The sequence below is a fragment of the Schistocerca americana genome, chromosome 3 (assembly GCF_021461395.2).
Source record: "Schistocerca americana isolate TAMUIC-IGC-003095 chromosome 3, iqSchAmer2.1, whole genome shotgun sequence".
Lineage (NCBI taxonomy): Eukaryota > Metazoa > Arthropoda > Insecta > Orthoptera > Acrididae > Schistocerca > Schistocerca americana.
In genome coordinates, this window is record NC_060121.1 from 596,286,933 (window position 1) to 596,301,355 (window position 14,423).

Genomic DNA, 14,423 nt, shown 5'->3' on the forward strand with positions numbered 1-14,423 from the left:
ACTGTTTCGCGACGGCCGCTGCCTGTTGTGGCTACCGGTTCACCTCGCAAGGACGCTAGTACTGCAGAAATCAGTCGCAGGCCCACGAACGCGCCCCCGTCATTTTGTCGCGTCGTCGCCGTCTTTGTGAGTACACAGGTGTGCTTGAAAGTGTTGGACACAGCGAGCATTCATTTCTTTCTAAGAAGCGCAATTCAGTTCATTCGAGTGTGGCAAAAGCAGTGGTGCAGCGTTTCTTTTCTTAAGATCTCGCAGCTGCTTGCAAGTATGGCCATCGTTTAAGACGACACAAAACTAGCGTCAGCGGTGCGTCAGTGGGAAGTCGGTGAAGTCGCCATTGGAGCCATAAGCCAGGAATAACGACACGCGAATCACTCGCACACCATGCAGCATGCACCACAACGCTCGGCTGAGGGACCGGATAGCCCAGTCGGTAGAGCGCTGAACCTTCAACCAAAGGGTCCCGGGTTCAAGCCCCCGTCCAGGCGAAAATTAATACACTGTCGTAACGGCCAAATGTGCTGGCAACGAAAGCGCTACAGAAACGAGTGAGGCCATATCGTGTTCTGCCATCGGATTGCTTGCAAAGCAGCAGTTGCACTTGTCGAGACCACGCTTCTCCGACCGGCAGTCGTGGCCGAGTGGTTAAGGCGTCTGACTAGAAATCAGATTCCCTCTGGGAGCGTAGGTTCGAGTCCTACCGACTGCGTTTCTTTTTTGTGTCAAGAGGTGGAGAACATCTCCAACGGAACCGTGAAATGAGCGAATACGTGGGAAACACTGCATTCGAGACGCTTGTAAATTTTACAATTGTCCAGTGAGTGTCGACAAAACACGTAGCTCCTCTGCTGTAATATATGAGACGTACAAACTGCTGCAATTTGACTTTACATCGTGTGTCAGCTTCCTTCGATAGCCTGTTACGAGCCTAGCGTGATGAGTTTATAGACAGCAGTCAGACGACGTTTAAATAATAACAGCTCCACGCAACGATTACCCAACAGTAAAGGACATGAGGCAATGTGTCAGTATGCGTAGTGGGAGGGGTGACCACGTGATGTGAGCCCGGATAGCTCAGTCGGTAGAGCATTAGGCTTTTAACCTAAGGGTCCAGGGTTCAAGTCCCTGTTCGGGCGGAAATTTTAATACTTTGGTAGCCGCACGTGTAGTAGCGGTGTAAGCACTACGGAAAAGAATGCATCTACGCCGTTTCCTGGCACTGCAGTGCTTTAAACGGTACCAGTTGCATGTGTCGGGAGGGTCTTGCGCTACTGGCAGTCGTGGCCGAGTGGTTAAGGCGTCTGACTCGAAATCAGATTCCCTGTGGGAGTGTAGGTTCGAATCCTACCGGCTGCGTGCGATTTTGCGTAAAAAAACGAGCAGAAATTTTCGCACACATGTGACATGCGTGGGTGAAAGCGGATCCAAACCTGTGACACCATTCTCAACAAGACGGAAATTTATTTTTTAAGAATACTGTTTCGCGACGGCCGCTGCCTGTTGTGGCTACCGGTTCACCTCGCAAGGACGCTAGTACTGCAGAAATCAGTCGCAGGCCCACGAACGCGCCCCCGTCATTTTGTCGCGTCGTCGCCGTCTTTGTGAGTACACAGGTGTGCTTGAAAGTGTTGGACACAGCGAGCATTCATTTCTTTCTAAGAAGCGCAATTCAGTTCATTCGAGTGTGGCAAAAGCAGTGGTGCAGCGTTTCTTTTCTTAAGATCTCGCAGCTGCTTGCAAGTATGGCCATCGTTTAAGACGACACAAAACTAGCGTCAGCGGGAAGTCGGTGAAGTCGCCATTGGAGCCATAAGCCAGGAATAACGACACGCGAATCACTCGCACACCATGCAGCATGCACCACAACGCTCGGCTGAGGGACCGGATAGCCCAGTCGGTAGAGCGCTGAACCTTCAACCAAAGGGTCCCGGGTTCAAGCCCCCGTCCAGGCGAAAATTAATACACTGTCGTAACGGCCAAATGTGCTGGCAACGAAAGCGCTACAGAAACGAGTGAGGCCATATCGTGTTCTGCCATCGGATTGCTTGCAAAGCAGCAGTTTCACTTGTCGAGACCACGCCTCTGCGACCGGCAGTCGTGGCCGAGTGGTTAAGGCGTCTGACTAGAAATCAGATTCCCTCTGGGAGCGTAGGTTCGAGTCCTACCGACTGCGTTTCTTTTTTGTGTCAAGAGGTGGAGAACATCTCCAACGGAACCGTGAAATGAGCGAATACGTGGGAAACACTGCATTCGAGACGCTTGTAAATTTTACAATTGTCCAGTGAGTGTCGACAAAACACGTAGCTCCTCTGCTGTAATATATGAGACGTACAAACTGCTGCAATTTGACTTTACATCGTGTGTCAGCTTCCTTCGATAGCCTGTTACGAGCCTAGCGTGATGAGTTTATAGACAGCAGTCAGACGACGTTTAAATAATAACAGCTCCACGCAACGATTACCCAACAGTAAAGGACATGAGGCAATGTGTCAGTATGCGTAGTGGGAGGGGTGACCACGTGATGTGAGCCCGGATAGCTCAGTCGGTAGAGCATTAGGCTTTTAACCTAAGGGTCCAGGGTTCAAGTCCCTGTTCGGGCGGAAATTTTAATACTTTGGTAGCCGCACGTGTAGTAGCGGTGTAAGCACTACGGAAAAGAATGCATCTACGCCGTTTCCTGGCACTGCAGTGCTTTAAACGGTACCAGTTGCATGTGTCGGGAGGGTCTTGCGCTACTGGCAGTCGTGGCCGAGTGGTTAAGGCGTCTGACTCGAAATCAGATTCCCTGTGGGAGTGTAGGTTCGAATCCTACCGGCTGCGTGCGATTTTGCGTAAAAAAACGAGCAGAAATTTTCGCACACATGTGACATGCGTGGGTGAAAGCGGATCCAAACCTGTGACACCATTCTCAACAAGACGGAAATTTATTTTTTAAGAATACTGTTTCGCGACGGCCGCTGCCTGTTGTGGCTACCGGTTCACCTCGCAAGGACGCTAGTACTGCAGAAATCAGTCGCAGGCCCACGAACGCGCCCCCGTCATTTTGTCGCGTCGTCGCCGTCTTTGTGAGTACACAGGTGTGCTTGAAAGTGTTGGACACAGCGAGCATTCATTTCTTTCTAAGAAGCGCAATTCAGTTCATTCGAGTGTGGCAAAAGCAGTGGTGCAGCGTTTCTTTTCTTAAGATCTCGCAGCTGCTTGCAAGTATGGCCATCGTTTAAGACGACACAAAACTAGCGTCAGCGGGAAGTCGGTGAAGTCGCCATTGGAGCCATAAGCCAGGAATAACGACACGCGAATCACTCGCACACCATGCAGCATGCACCACAACGCTCGGCTGAGGGACCGGATAGCCCAGTCGGTAGAGCGCTGAACCTTCAACCAAAGGGTCCCGGGTTCAAGCCCCCGTCCAGGCGAAAATTAATACACTGTCGTAACGGCCAAATGTGCTGGCAACGAAAGCGCTACAGAAACGAGTGAGGCCATATCGTGTTCTGCCATCGGATTGCTTGCAAAGCAGCAGTTTCACTTGTCGAGACCACGCCTCTGCGACCGGCAGTCGTGGCCGAGTGGTTAAGGCGTCTGACTAGAAATCAGATTCCCTCTGGGAGCGTAGGTTCGAGTCCTACCGACTGCGTTTCTTTTTTGTGTCAAGAGGTGGAGAACATCTCCAACGGAACCGTGAAATGAGCGAATACGTGGGAAACACTGCATTCGAGACGCTTGTAAATTTTACAATTGTCCAGTGAGTGTCGACAAAACACGTAGCTCCTCTGCTGTAATATATGAGACGTACAAACTGCTGCAATTTGACTTTACATCGTGTGTCAGCTTCCTTCGATAGCCTGTTACGAGCCTAGCGTGATGAGTTTATAGACAGCAGTCAGACGACGTTTAAATAATAACAGCTCCACGCAACGATTACCCAACAGTAAAGGACATGAGGCAATGTGTCAGTATGCGTAGTGGGAGGGGTGACCACGTGATGTGAGCCCGGATAGCTCAGTCGGTAGAGCATTAGGCTTTTAACCTAAGGGTCCAGGGTTCAAGTCCCTGTTCGGGCGGAAATTTTAATACTTTGGTAGCCGCACGTGTAGTAGCGGTGTAAGCACTACGGAAAAGAATGCATCTACGCCGTTTCCTGGCACTGCAGTGCTTTAAACGGTACCAGTTGCATGTGTCGGGAGGGTCTTGCGCTACTGGCAGTCGTGGCCGAGTGGTTAAGGCGTCTGACTCGAAATCAGATTCCCTGTGGGAGTGTAGGTTCGAATCCTACCGGCTGCGTGCGATTTTGCGTAAAAAAACGAGCAGAAATTTTCGCACACATGTGACATGCGTGGGTGAAAGCGGATCCAAACCTGTGACACCATTCTCAACAAGACGGAAATTTATTTTTTAAGAATACTGTTTCGCGACGGCCGCTGCCTGTTGTGGCTACCGGTTCACCTCGCAAGGACGCTAGTACTGCAGAAATCAGTCGCAGGCCCACGAACGCGCCCCCGTCATTTTGTCGCGTCGTCGCCGTCTTTGTGAGTACACAGGTGTGCTTGAAAGTGTTGGACACAGCGAGCATTCATTTCTTTCTAAGAAGCGCAATTCAGTTCATTCGAGTGTGGCAAAAGCAGTGGTGCAGCGTTTCTTTTCTTAAGATCTCGCAGCTGCTTGCAAGTATGGCCATCGTTTAAGACGACACAAAACTAGCGTCAGCGGTGCGTCAGTGGGAAGTCGGTGAAGTCGCCATTGGAGCCATAAGCCAGGAATAACGACACGCGAATCACTCGCACACCATGCAGCATGCACCACAACGCTCGGCTGAGGGACCGGATAGCCCAGTCGGTAGAGCGCTGAACCTTCAACCAAAGGGTCCCGGGTTCAAGCCCCCGTCCAGGCGAAAATTAATACACTGTCGTAACGGCCAAATGTGCTGGCAACGAAAGCGCTACAGAAACGAGTGAGGCCATATCGTGTTCTGCCATCGGATTGCTTGCAAAGCAGCAGTTTCACTTGTCGAGACCACGCCTCTGCGACCGGCAGTCGTGGCCGAGTGGTTAAGGCGTCTGACTAGAAATCAGATTCCCTCTGGGAGCGTAGGTTCGAGTCCTACCGACTGCGTTTCTTTTTTGTGTCAAGAGGTGGAGAACATCTCCAACGGAACCGTGAAATGAGCGAATACGTGGGAAACACTGCATTCGAGACGCTTGTAAATTTTACAATTGTCCAGTGAGTGTCGACAAAACACGTAGCTCCTCTGCTGTAATATATGAGACGTACAAACTGCTGCAATTTGACTTTACATCGTGTGTCAGCTTCCTTCGATAGCCTGTTACGAGCCTAGCGTGATGAGTTTATAGACAGCAGTCAGACGACGTTTAAATAATAACAGCTCCACGCAACGATTACCCAACAGTAAAGGACATGAGGCAATGTGTCAGTATGCGTAGTGGGAGGGGTGACCACGTGATGTGAGCCCGGATAGCTCAGTCGGTAGAGCATTAGGCTTTTAACCTAAGGGTCCAGGGTTCAAGTCCCTGTTCGGGCGGAAATTTTAATACTTTGGTAGCCGCACGTGTAGTAGCGGTGTAAGCACTACGGAAAAGAATCCATCTACGCCGTTTCCTGGCACTGCAGTGCTTTAAACGGTACCAGTTGCATGTGTCGGGAGGGTCTTGCGCTACTGGCAGTCGTGGCCGAGTGGTTAAGGCGTCTGACTCGAAATCAGATTCCCTGTGGGAGTGTAGGTTCGAATCCTACCGGCTGCGTGCGATTTTGCGTAAAAAAACGAGCAGAAATTTTCGCACACATGTGACATGCGTGGGTGAAAGCGGATCCAAACCTGTGACACCATTCTCAACAAGACGGAAATTTATTTTTTAAGAATACTGTTTCGCGACGGCCGCTGCCTGTTGTGGCTACCGGTTCACCTCGCAAGGACGCTAGTACTGCAGAAATCAGTCGCAGGCCCACGAACGCGCCCCCGTCATTTTGTCGCGTCGTCGCCGTCTTTGTGAGTACACAGGTGTGCTTGAAAGTGTTGGACACAGCGAGCATTCATTTCTTTCTAAGAAGCGCAATTCAGTTCATTCGAGTGTGGCAAAAGCAGTGGTGCAGCGTTTCTTTTCTTAAGATCTCGCAGCTGCTTGCAAGTATGGCCATCGTTTAAGACGACACAAAACTAGCGTCAGCGGGAAGTCGGTGAAGTCGCCATTGGAGCCATAAGCCAGGAATAACGACACGCGAATCACTCGCACACCATGCAGCATGCACCACAACGCTCGGCTGAGGGACCGGATAGCCCAGTCGGTAGAGCGCTGAACCTTCAACCAAAGGGTCCCGGGTTCAAGCCCCCGTCCAGGCGAAAATTAATACACTGTCGTAACGGCCAAATGTGCTGGCAACGAAAGCGCTACAGAAACGAGTGAGGCCATATCGTGTTCTGCCATCGGATTGCTTGCAAAGCAGCAGTTTCACTTGTCGAGACCACGCCTCTGCGACCGGCAGTCGTGGCCGAGTGGTTAAGGCGTCTGACTAGAAATCAGATTCCCTCTGGGAGCGTAGGTTCGAGTCCTACCGACTGCGTTTCTTTTTTGTGTCAAGAGGTGGAGAACATCTCCAACGGAACCGTGAAATGAGCGAATACGTGGGAAACACTGCATTCGAGACGCTTGTAAATTTTACAATTGTCCAGTGAGTGTCGACAAAACACGTAGCTCCTCTGCTGTAATATATGAGACGTACAAACTGCTGCAATTTGACTTTACATCGTGTGTCAGCTTCCTTCGATAGCCTGTTACGAGCCTAGCGTGATGAGTTTATAGACAGCAGTCAGACGACGTTTAAATAATAACAGCTCCACGCAACGATTACCCAACAGTAAAGGACATGAGGCAATGTGTCAGTATGCGTAGTGGGAGGGGTGACCACGTGATGTGAGCCCGGATAGCTCAGTCGGTAGAGCATTAGGCTTTTAACCTAAGGGTCCAGGGTTCAAGTCCCTGTTCGGGCGGAAATTTTAATACTTTGGTAGCCGCACGTGTAGTAGCGGTGTAAGCACTACGGAAAAGAATGCATCTACGCCGTTTCCTGGCACTGCAGTGCTTTAAACGGTACCAGTTGCATGTGTCGGGAGGGTCTTGCGCTACTGGCAGTCGTGGCCGAGTGGTTAAGGCGTCTGACTCGAAATCAGATTCCCTGTGGGAGTGTAGGTTCGAATCCTACCGGCTGCGTGCGATTTTGCGTAAAAAAACGAGCAGAAATTTTCGCACACATGTGACATGCGTGGGTGAAAGCGAATCCAAACCTGTGACACCATTCTCAACAAGACGGAAATTTATTTTTTAAGAATACTGTTTCGCGACGGCCGCTGCCTGTTGTGGCTACCGGTTCACCTCGCAAGGACGCTAGTACTGCAGAAATCAGTCGCAGGCCCACGAACGCGCCCCCGTCATTTTGTCGCGTCGTCGCCGTCTTTGTGAGTACACAGGTGTGCTTGAAAGTGTTGGACACAGCGAGCATTCATTTCTTTCTAAGAAGCGCAATTCAGTTCATTCGAGTGTGGCAAAAGCAGTGGTGCAGCGTTTCTTTTCTTAAGATCTCGCAGCTGCTTGCAAGTATGGCCATCGTTTAAGACGACACAAAACTAGCGTCAGCGGTGCGTCAGTGGGAAGTCGGTGAAGTCGCCATTGGAGCCATAAGCCAGGAATAACGACACGCGAATCACTCGCACACCATGCAGCATGCACCACAACGCTCGGCTGAGGGACCGGATAGCCCAGTCGGTAGAGCGCTGAACCTTCAACCAAAGGGTCCCGGGTTCAAGCCCCCGTCCAGGCGAAAATTAATACACTGTCGTAACGGCCAAATGTGCTGGCAACGAAAGCGCTACAGAAACGAGTGAGGCCATATCGTGTTCTGCCATCGGATTGCTTGCAAAGCAGCAGTTTCACTTGTCGAGACCACGCCTCTGCGACCGGCAGTCGTGGCCGAGTGGTTAAGGCGTCTGACTAGAAATCAGATTCCCTCTGGGAGCGTAGGTTCGAGTCCTACCGACTGCGTTTCTTTTTTGTGTCAAGAGGTGGAGAACATCTCCAACGGAACCGTGAAATGAGCGAATACGTGGGAAACACTGCATTCGAGACGCTTGTAAATTTTACAATTGTCCAGTGAGTGTCGACAAAACACGTAGCTCCTCTGCTGTAATATATGAGACGTACAAACTGCTGCAATTTGACTTTACATCGTGTGTCAGCTTCCTTCGATAGCCTGTTACGAGCCTAGCGTGATGAGTTTATAGACAGCAGTCAGACGACGTTTAAATAATAACAGCTCCACGCAACGATTACCCAACAGTAAAGGACATGAGGCAATGTGTCAGTATGCGTAGTGGGAGGGGTGACCACGTGATGTGAGCCCGGATAGCTCAGTCGGTAGAGCATTAGGCTTTTAACCTAAGGGTCCAGGGTTCAAGTCCCTGTTCGGGCGGAAATTTTAATACTTTGGTAGCCGCACGTGTAGTAGCGGTGTAAGCACTACGGAAAAGAATGCATCTACGCCGTTTCCTGGCACTGCAGTGCTTTAAACGGTACCAGTTGCATGTGTCGGGAGGGTCTTGCGCTACTGGCAGTCGTGGCCGAGTGGTTAAGGCGTCTGACTCGAAATCAGATTCCCTGTGGGAGTGTAGGTTCGAATCCTACCGTCTGCGTGCGATTTTGCGTAAAAAAACGAGCAGAAATTTTCGCACACATGTGACATGCGTGGGTGAAAGCGGATCCAAACCTGTGACACCATTCTCAACAAGACGGAAATTTATTTTTTAAGAATACTGTTTCGCGACGGCCGCTGCCTGTTGTGGCTACCGGTTCACCTCGCAAGGACGCTAGTACTGCAGAAATCAGTCGCAGGCCCACGAACGCGCCCCCGTCATTTTGTCGCGTCGTCGCCGTCTTTGTGAGTACACAGGTGTGCTTGAAAGTGTTGGACACAGCGAGCATTCATTTCTTTCTAAGAAGCGCAATTCAGTTCATTCGAGTGTGGCAAAAGCAGTGGTGCAGCGTTTCTTTTCTTAAGATCTCGCAGCTGCTTGCAAGTATGGCCATCGTTTAAGACGACACAAAACTAGCGTCAGCGGTGCGTCAGTGGGAAGTCGGTGAAGTCGCCATTGGAGCCATAAGCCAGGAATAACGACACGCGAATCACTCGCACACCATGCAGCATGCACCACAACGCTCGGCTGAGGGACCGGATAGCCCAGTCGGTAGAGCGCTGAACCTTCAACCAAAGGGTCCCGGGTTCAAGCCCCCGTCCAGGCGAAAATTAATACACTGTCGTAACGGCCAAATGTGCTGGCAACGAAAGCGCTACAGAAACGAGTGAGGCCATATCGTGTTCTGCCATCGGATTGCTTGCAAAGCAGCAGTTGCACTTGTCGAGACCACGCTTCTCCGACCGGCAGTCGTGGCCGAGTGGTTAAGGCGTCTGACTAGAAATCAGATTCCCTCTGGGAGCGTAGGTTCGAGTCCTACCGACTGCGTTTCTTTTTTGTGTCAAGAGGTGGAGAACATCTCCAACGGAACCGTGAAATGAGCGAATACGTGGGAAACACTGCATTCGAGACGCTTGTAAATTTTACAATTGTCCAGTGAGTGTCGACAAAACACGTAGCTCCTCTGCTGTAATATATGAGACGTACAAACTGCTGCAATTTGACTTTACATCGTGTGTCAGCTTCCTTCGATAGCCTGTTACGAGCCTAGCGTGATGAGTTTATAGACAGCAGTCAGACGACGTTTAAATAATAACAGCTCCACGCAACGATTACCCAACAGTAAAGGACATGAGGCAATGTGTCAGTATGCGTAGTGGGAGGGGTGACCACGTGATGTGAGCCCGGATAGCTCAGTCGGTAGAGCATTAGGCTTTTAACCTAAGGGTCCAGGGTTCAAGTCCCTGTTCGGGCGGAAATTTTAATACTTTGGTAGCCGCACGTGTAGTAGCGGTGTAAGCACTACGGAAAAGAATGCATCTACGCCGTTTCCTGGCACTGCAGTGCTTTAAACGGTACCAGTTGCATGTGTCGGGAGGGTCTTGCGCTACTGGCAGTCGTGGCCGAGTGGTTAAGGCGTCTGACTCGAAATCAGATTCCCTGTGGGAGTGTAGGTTCGAATCCTACCGGCTGCGTGCGATTTTGCGTAAAAAAACGAGCAGAAATTTTCGCACACATGTGACATGCGTGGGTGAAAGCGGATCCAAACCTGTGACACCATTCTCAACAAGACGGAAATTTATTTTTTAAGAATACTGTTTCGCGACGGCCGCTGCCTGTTGTGGCTACCGGTTCACCTCGCAAGGACGCTAGTACTGCAGAAATCAGTCGCAGGCCCACGAACGCGCCCCCGTCATTTTGTCGCGTCGTCGCCGTCTTTGTGAGTACACAGGTGTGCTTGAAAGTGTTGGACACAGCGAGCATTCATTTCTTTCTAAGAAGCGCAATTCAGTTCATTCGAGTGTGGCAAAAGCAGTGGTGCAGCGTTTCTTTTCTTAAGATCTCGCAGCTGCTTGCAAGTATGGCCATCGTTTAAGACGACACAAAACTAGCGTCAGCGGTGCGTCAGTGGGAAGTCGGTGAAGTCGCCATTGGAGCCATAAGCCAGGAATAACGACACGCGAATCACTCGCACACCATGCAGCATGCACCACAACGCTCGGCTGAGGGACCGGATAGCCCAGTCGGTAGAGCGCTGAACCTTCAACCAAAGGGTCCCGGGTTCAAGCCCCCGTCCAGGCGAAAATTAATACACTGTCGTAACGGCCAAATGTGCTGGCAACGAAAGCGCTACAGAAACGAGTGAGGCCATATCGTGTTCTGCCATCGGATTGCTTGCAAAGCAGCAGTTTCACTTGTCGAGACCACGCCTCTGCGACCGGCAGTCGTGGCCGAGTGGTTAAGGCGTCTGACTAGAAATCAGATTCCCTCTGGGAGCGTAGGTTCGAGTCCTACCGACTGCGTTTCTTTTTTGTGTCAAGAGGTGGAGAACATCTCCAACGGAACCGTGAAATGAGCGAATACGTGGGAAACACTGCATTCGAGACGCTTGTAAATTTTACAATTGTCCAGTGAGTGTCGACAAAACACGTAGCTCCTCTGCTGTAATATATGAGACGTACAAACTGCTGCAATTTGACTTTACATCGTGTGTCAGCTTCCTTCGATAGCCTGTTACGAGCCTAGCGTGATGAGTTTATAGACAGCAGTCAGACGACGTTTAAATAATAACAGCTCCACGCAACGATTACCCAACAGTAAAGGACATGAGGCAATGTGTCAGTATGCGTAGTGGGAGGGGTGACCACGTGATGTGAGCCCGGATAGCTCAGTCGGTAGAGCATTAGGCTTTTAACCTAAGGGTCCAGGGTTCAAGTCCCTGTTCGGGCGGAAATTTTAATACTTTGGTAGCCGCACGTGTAGTAGCGGTGTAAGCACTACGGAAAAGAATGCATCTACGCCGTTTCCTGGCACTGCAGTGCTTTAAACGGTACCAGTTGCATGTGTCGGGAGGGTCTTGCGCTACTGGCAGTCGTGGCCGAGTGGTTAAGGCGTCTGACTCGAAATCAGATTCCCTGTGGGAGTGTAGGTTCGAATCCTACCGGCTGCGTGCGATTTTGCGTAAAAAAACGAGCAGAAATTTTCGCACACATGTGACATGCGTGGGTGAAAGCGGATCCAAACCTGTGACACCATTCTCAACAAGACGGAAATTTATTTTTTAAGAATACTGTTTCGCGACGGCCGCTGCCTGTTGTGGCTACCGGTTCACCTCGCAAGGACGCTAGTACTGCAGAAATCAGTCGCAGGCCCACGAACGCGCCCCCGTCATTTTGTCGCGTCGTCGCCGTCTTTGTGAGTACACAGGTGTGCTTGAAAGTGTTGGACACAGCGAGCATTCATTTCTTTCTAAGAAGCGCAATTCAGTTCATTCGAGTGTGGCAAAAGCAGTGGTGCAGCGTTTCTTTTCTTAAGATCTCGCAGCTGCTTGCAAGTATGGCCATCGTTTAAGACGACACAAAACTAGCGTCAGCGGGAAGTCGGTGAAGTCGCCATTGGAGCCATAAGCCAGGAATAACGACACGCGAATCACTCGCACACCATGCAGCATGCACCACAACGCTCGGCTGAGGGACCGGATAGCCCAGTCGGTAGAGCGCTGAACCTTCAACCAAAGGGTCCCGGGTTCAAGCCCCCGTCCAGGCGAAAATTAATACACTGTCGTAACGGCCAAATGTGCTGGCAACGAAAGCGCTACAGAAACGAGTGAGGCCATATCGTGTTCTGCCATCGGATTGCTTGCAAAGCAGCAGTTTCACTTGTCGAGACCACGCCTCTGCGACCGGCAGTCGTGGCCGAGTGGTTAAGGCGTCTGACTAGAAATCAGATTCCCTCTGGGAGCGTAGGTTCGAGTCCTACCGACTGCGTTTCTTTTTTGTGTCAAGAGGTGGAGAACATCTCCAACGGAACCGTGAAATGAGCGAATACGTGGGAAACACTGCATTCGAGACGCTTGTAAATTTTACAATTGTCCAGTGAGTGTCGACAAAACACGTAGCTCCTCTGCTGTAATATATGAGACGTACAAACTGCTGCAATTTGACTTTACATCGTGTGTCAGCTTCCTTCGATAGCCTGTTACGAGCCTAGCGTGATGAGTTTATAGACAGCAGTCAGACGACGTTTAAATAATAACAGCTCCACGCAACGATTACCCAACAGTAAAGGACATGAGGCAATGTGTCAGTATGCGTAGTGGGAGGGGTGACCACGTGATGTGAGCCCGGATAGCTCAGTCGGTAGAGCATTAGGCTTTTAACCTAAGGGTCCAGGGTTCAAGTCCCTGTTCGGGCGGAAATTTTAATACTTTGGTAGCCGCACGTGTAGTAGCGGTGTAAGCACTACGGAAAAGAATGCATCTACGCCGTTTCCTGGCACTGCAGTGCTTTAAACGGTACCAGTTGCATGTGTCGGGAGGGTCTTGCGCTACTGGCAGTCGTGGCCGAGTGGTTAAGGCGTCTGACTCGAAATCAGATTCCCTGTGGGAGTGTAGGTTCGAATCCTACCGGCTGCGTGCGATTTTGCGTAAAAAAACGAGCAGAAATTTTCGCACACATGTGACATGCGTGGGTGAAAGCGGATCCAAACCTGTGACACCATTCTCAACAAGACGGAAATTTATTTTTTAAGAATACTGTTTCGCGACGGCCGCTGCCTGTTGTGGCTACCGGTTCACCTCGCAAGGACGCTAGTACTGCAGAAATCAGTCGCAGGCCCACGAACGCGCCCCCGTCATTTTGTCGCGTCGTCGCCGTCTTTGTGAGTACACAGGTGTGCTTGAAAGTGTTGGACACAGCGAGCATTCATTTCTTTCTAAGAAGCGCAATTCAGTTCATTCGAGTGTGGCAAAAGCAGTGGTGCAGCGTTTCTTTTCTTAAGATCTCGCAGCTGCTTGCAAGTATGGCCATCGTTTAAGACGACACAAAACTAGCGTCAGCGGGAAGTCGGTGAAGTCGCCATTGGAGCCATAAGCCAGGAATAACGACACGCGAATCACTCGCACACCATGCAGCATGCACCACAACGCTCGGCTGAGGGACCGGATAGCCCAGTCGGTAGAGCGCTGAACCTTCAACCAAAGGGTCCCGGGTTCAAGCCCCCGTCCAGGCGAAAATTAATACACTGTCGTAACGGCCAAATGTGCTGGCAACGAAAGCGCTACAGAAACGAGTGAGGCCATATCGTGTTCTGCCATCGGATTGCTTGCAAAGCAGCAGTTGCACTTGTCGAGACCACGCTTCTCCGACCGGCAGTCGTGGCCGAGTGGTTAAGGCGTCTGACTAGAAATCAGATTCCCTCTGGGAGCGTAGGTTCGAGTCCTACCGACTGCGTTTCTTTTTTGTGTCAAGAGGTGGAGAACATCTCCAACGGAACCGTGAAATGAGCGAATACGTGGGAAACACTGCATTCGAGACGCTTGTAAATTTTACAATTGTCCAGTGAGTGTCGACAAAACACGTAGCTCCTCTGCTGTAATATATGAGACGTACAAACTGCTGCAATTTGACTTTACATCGTGTGTCAGCTTCCTTCGATAGCCTGTTACGAGCCTAGCGTGATGAGTTTATAGACAGCAGTCAGACGACGTTTAAATAATAACAGCTCCACGCAACGATTACCCAACAGTAAAGGACATGAGGCAATGTGTCAGTATGCGTAGTGGGAGGGGTGACCACGTGATGTGAGCCCGGATAGCTCAGTCGGTAGAGCATTAGGCTTTTAACCTAAGGGTCCAGGGTTCAAGTCCCTGTTCGGGCGGAAATTTTAATACTTTGGTAGCCGCACGTGTAGTAGCGGTGTAAGCACTACGGAAAAGAATGCATCT

General features: G+C 50.7%; 29 non-coding genes across 29 annotated transcripts; all 29 read left to right on the forward strand.

The window, feature by feature from the left end:
• The first annotated feature begins 627 nt into the window (after positions 1-627).
• Positions 628-709, forward strand: Trnas-aga. The gene has a single exon. It is a non-coding gene; the product is annotated as a tRNA-Ser (tRNA).
• A 354-nt stretch (positions 710-1,063) lies between these two features.
• On the forward strand, positions 1,064-1,136 carry Trnak-uuu. Its single transcript has one exon. It is a non-coding gene; the product is annotated as a tRNA-Lys (tRNA).
• A 138-nt stretch (positions 1,137-1,274) lies between these two features.
• Positions 1,275-1,356, forward strand: Trnas-cga. The gene has a single exon. It is a non-coding gene; the product is annotated as a tRNA-Ser (tRNA).
• A 735-nt stretch (positions 1,357-2,091) lies between these two features.
• Trnas-aga lies at positions 2,092-2,173 on the forward strand. The gene has a single exon. It is a non-coding gene; the product is annotated as a tRNA-Ser (tRNA).
• A 354-nt stretch (positions 2,174-2,527) lies between these two features.
• Trnak-uuu lies at positions 2,528-2,600 on the forward strand. The gene has a single exon. It is a non-coding gene; the product is annotated as a tRNA-Lys (tRNA).
• A 138-nt stretch (positions 2,601-2,738) lies between these two features.
• Positions 2,739-2,820, forward strand: Trnas-cga. Its single transcript has one exon. It is a non-coding gene; the product is annotated as a tRNA-Ser (tRNA).
• Positions 2,821-3,555: 735 nt separating this feature from the next.
• On the forward strand, positions 3,556-3,637 carry Trnas-aga. Its single transcript has one exon. It is a non-coding gene; the product is annotated as a tRNA-Ser (tRNA).
• A 354-nt stretch (positions 3,638-3,991) lies between these two features.
• Trnak-uuu lies at positions 3,992-4,064 on the forward strand. Its single transcript has one exon. It is a non-coding gene; the product is annotated as a tRNA-Lys (tRNA).
• Positions 4,065-4,202: 138 nt separating this feature from the next.
• Trnas-cga lies at positions 4,203-4,284 on the forward strand. The gene has a single exon. It is a non-coding gene; the product is annotated as a tRNA-Ser (tRNA).
• A 746-nt stretch (positions 4,285-5,030) lies between these two features.
• Trnas-aga lies at positions 5,031-5,112 on the forward strand. The gene has a single exon. It is a non-coding gene; the product is annotated as a tRNA-Ser (tRNA).
• A 354-nt stretch (positions 5,113-5,466) lies between these two features.
• Positions 5,467-5,539, forward strand: Trnak-uuu. Its single transcript has one exon. It is a non-coding gene; the product is annotated as a tRNA-Lys (tRNA).
• Positions 5,540-5,677: 138 nt separating this feature from the next.
• On the forward strand, positions 5,678-5,759 carry Trnas-cga. The gene has a single exon. It is a non-coding gene; the product is annotated as a tRNA-Ser (tRNA).
• A 735-nt stretch (positions 5,760-6,494) lies between these two features.
• Positions 6,495-6,576, forward strand: Trnas-aga. The gene has a single exon. It is a non-coding gene; the product is annotated as a tRNA-Ser (tRNA).
• Positions 6,577-6,930: 354 nt separating this feature from the next.
• Positions 6,931-7,003, forward strand: Trnak-uuu. Its single transcript has one exon. It is a non-coding gene; the product is annotated as a tRNA-Lys (tRNA).
• A 138-nt stretch (positions 7,004-7,141) lies between these two features.
• On the forward strand, positions 7,142-7,223 carry Trnas-cga. Its single transcript has one exon. It is a non-coding gene; the product is annotated as a tRNA-Ser (tRNA).
• Positions 7,224-7,969: 746 nt separating this feature from the next.
• On the forward strand, positions 7,970-8,051 carry Trnas-aga. Its single transcript has one exon. It is a non-coding gene; the product is annotated as a tRNA-Ser (tRNA).
• A 354-nt stretch (positions 8,052-8,405) lies between these two features.
• Positions 8,406-8,478, forward strand: Trnak-uuu. The gene has a single exon. It is a non-coding gene; the product is annotated as a tRNA-Lys (tRNA).
• Positions 8,479-8,616: 138 nt separating this feature from the next.
• Trnas-cga lies at positions 8,617-8,698 on the forward strand. Its single transcript has one exon. It is a non-coding gene; the product is annotated as a tRNA-Ser (tRNA).
• A 746-nt stretch (positions 8,699-9,444) lies between these two features.
• Trnas-aga lies at positions 9,445-9,526 on the forward strand. The gene has a single exon. It is a non-coding gene; the product is annotated as a tRNA-Ser (tRNA).
• A 354-nt stretch (positions 9,527-9,880) lies between these two features.
• Positions 9,881-9,953, forward strand: Trnak-uuu. Its single transcript has one exon. It is a non-coding gene; the product is annotated as a tRNA-Lys (tRNA).
• Positions 9,954-10,091: 138 nt separating this feature from the next.
• Trnas-cga lies at positions 10,092-10,173 on the forward strand. Its single transcript has one exon. It is a non-coding gene; the product is annotated as a tRNA-Ser (tRNA).
• A 746-nt stretch (positions 10,174-10,919) lies between these two features.
• Trnas-aga lies at positions 10,920-11,001 on the forward strand. Its single transcript has one exon. It is a non-coding gene; the product is annotated as a tRNA-Ser (tRNA).
• A 354-nt stretch (positions 11,002-11,355) lies between these two features.
• Trnak-uuu lies at positions 11,356-11,428 on the forward strand. The gene has a single exon. It is a non-coding gene; the product is annotated as a tRNA-Lys (tRNA).
• A 138-nt stretch (positions 11,429-11,566) lies between these two features.
• Positions 11,567-11,648, forward strand: Trnas-cga. Its single transcript has one exon. It is a non-coding gene; the product is annotated as a tRNA-Ser (tRNA).
• Positions 11,649-12,383: 735 nt separating this feature from the next.
• Trnas-aga lies at positions 12,384-12,465 on the forward strand. Its single transcript has one exon. It is a non-coding gene; the product is annotated as a tRNA-Ser (tRNA).
• Positions 12,466-12,819: 354 nt separating this feature from the next.
• On the forward strand, positions 12,820-12,892 carry Trnak-uuu. Its single transcript has one exon. It is a non-coding gene; the product is annotated as a tRNA-Lys (tRNA).
• A 138-nt stretch (positions 12,893-13,030) lies between these two features.
• Positions 13,031-13,112, forward strand: Trnas-cga. Its single transcript has one exon. It is a non-coding gene; the product is annotated as a tRNA-Ser (tRNA).
• Positions 13,113-13,847: 735 nt separating this feature from the next.
• Positions 13,848-13,929, forward strand: Trnas-aga. Its single transcript has one exon. It is a non-coding gene; the product is annotated as a tRNA-Ser (tRNA).
• A 354-nt stretch (positions 13,930-14,283) lies between these two features.
• Positions 14,284-14,356, forward strand: Trnak-uuu. The gene has a single exon. It is a non-coding gene; the product is annotated as a tRNA-Lys (tRNA).
• The last annotated feature ends 67 nt before the right edge of the window (positions 14,357-14,423 follow it).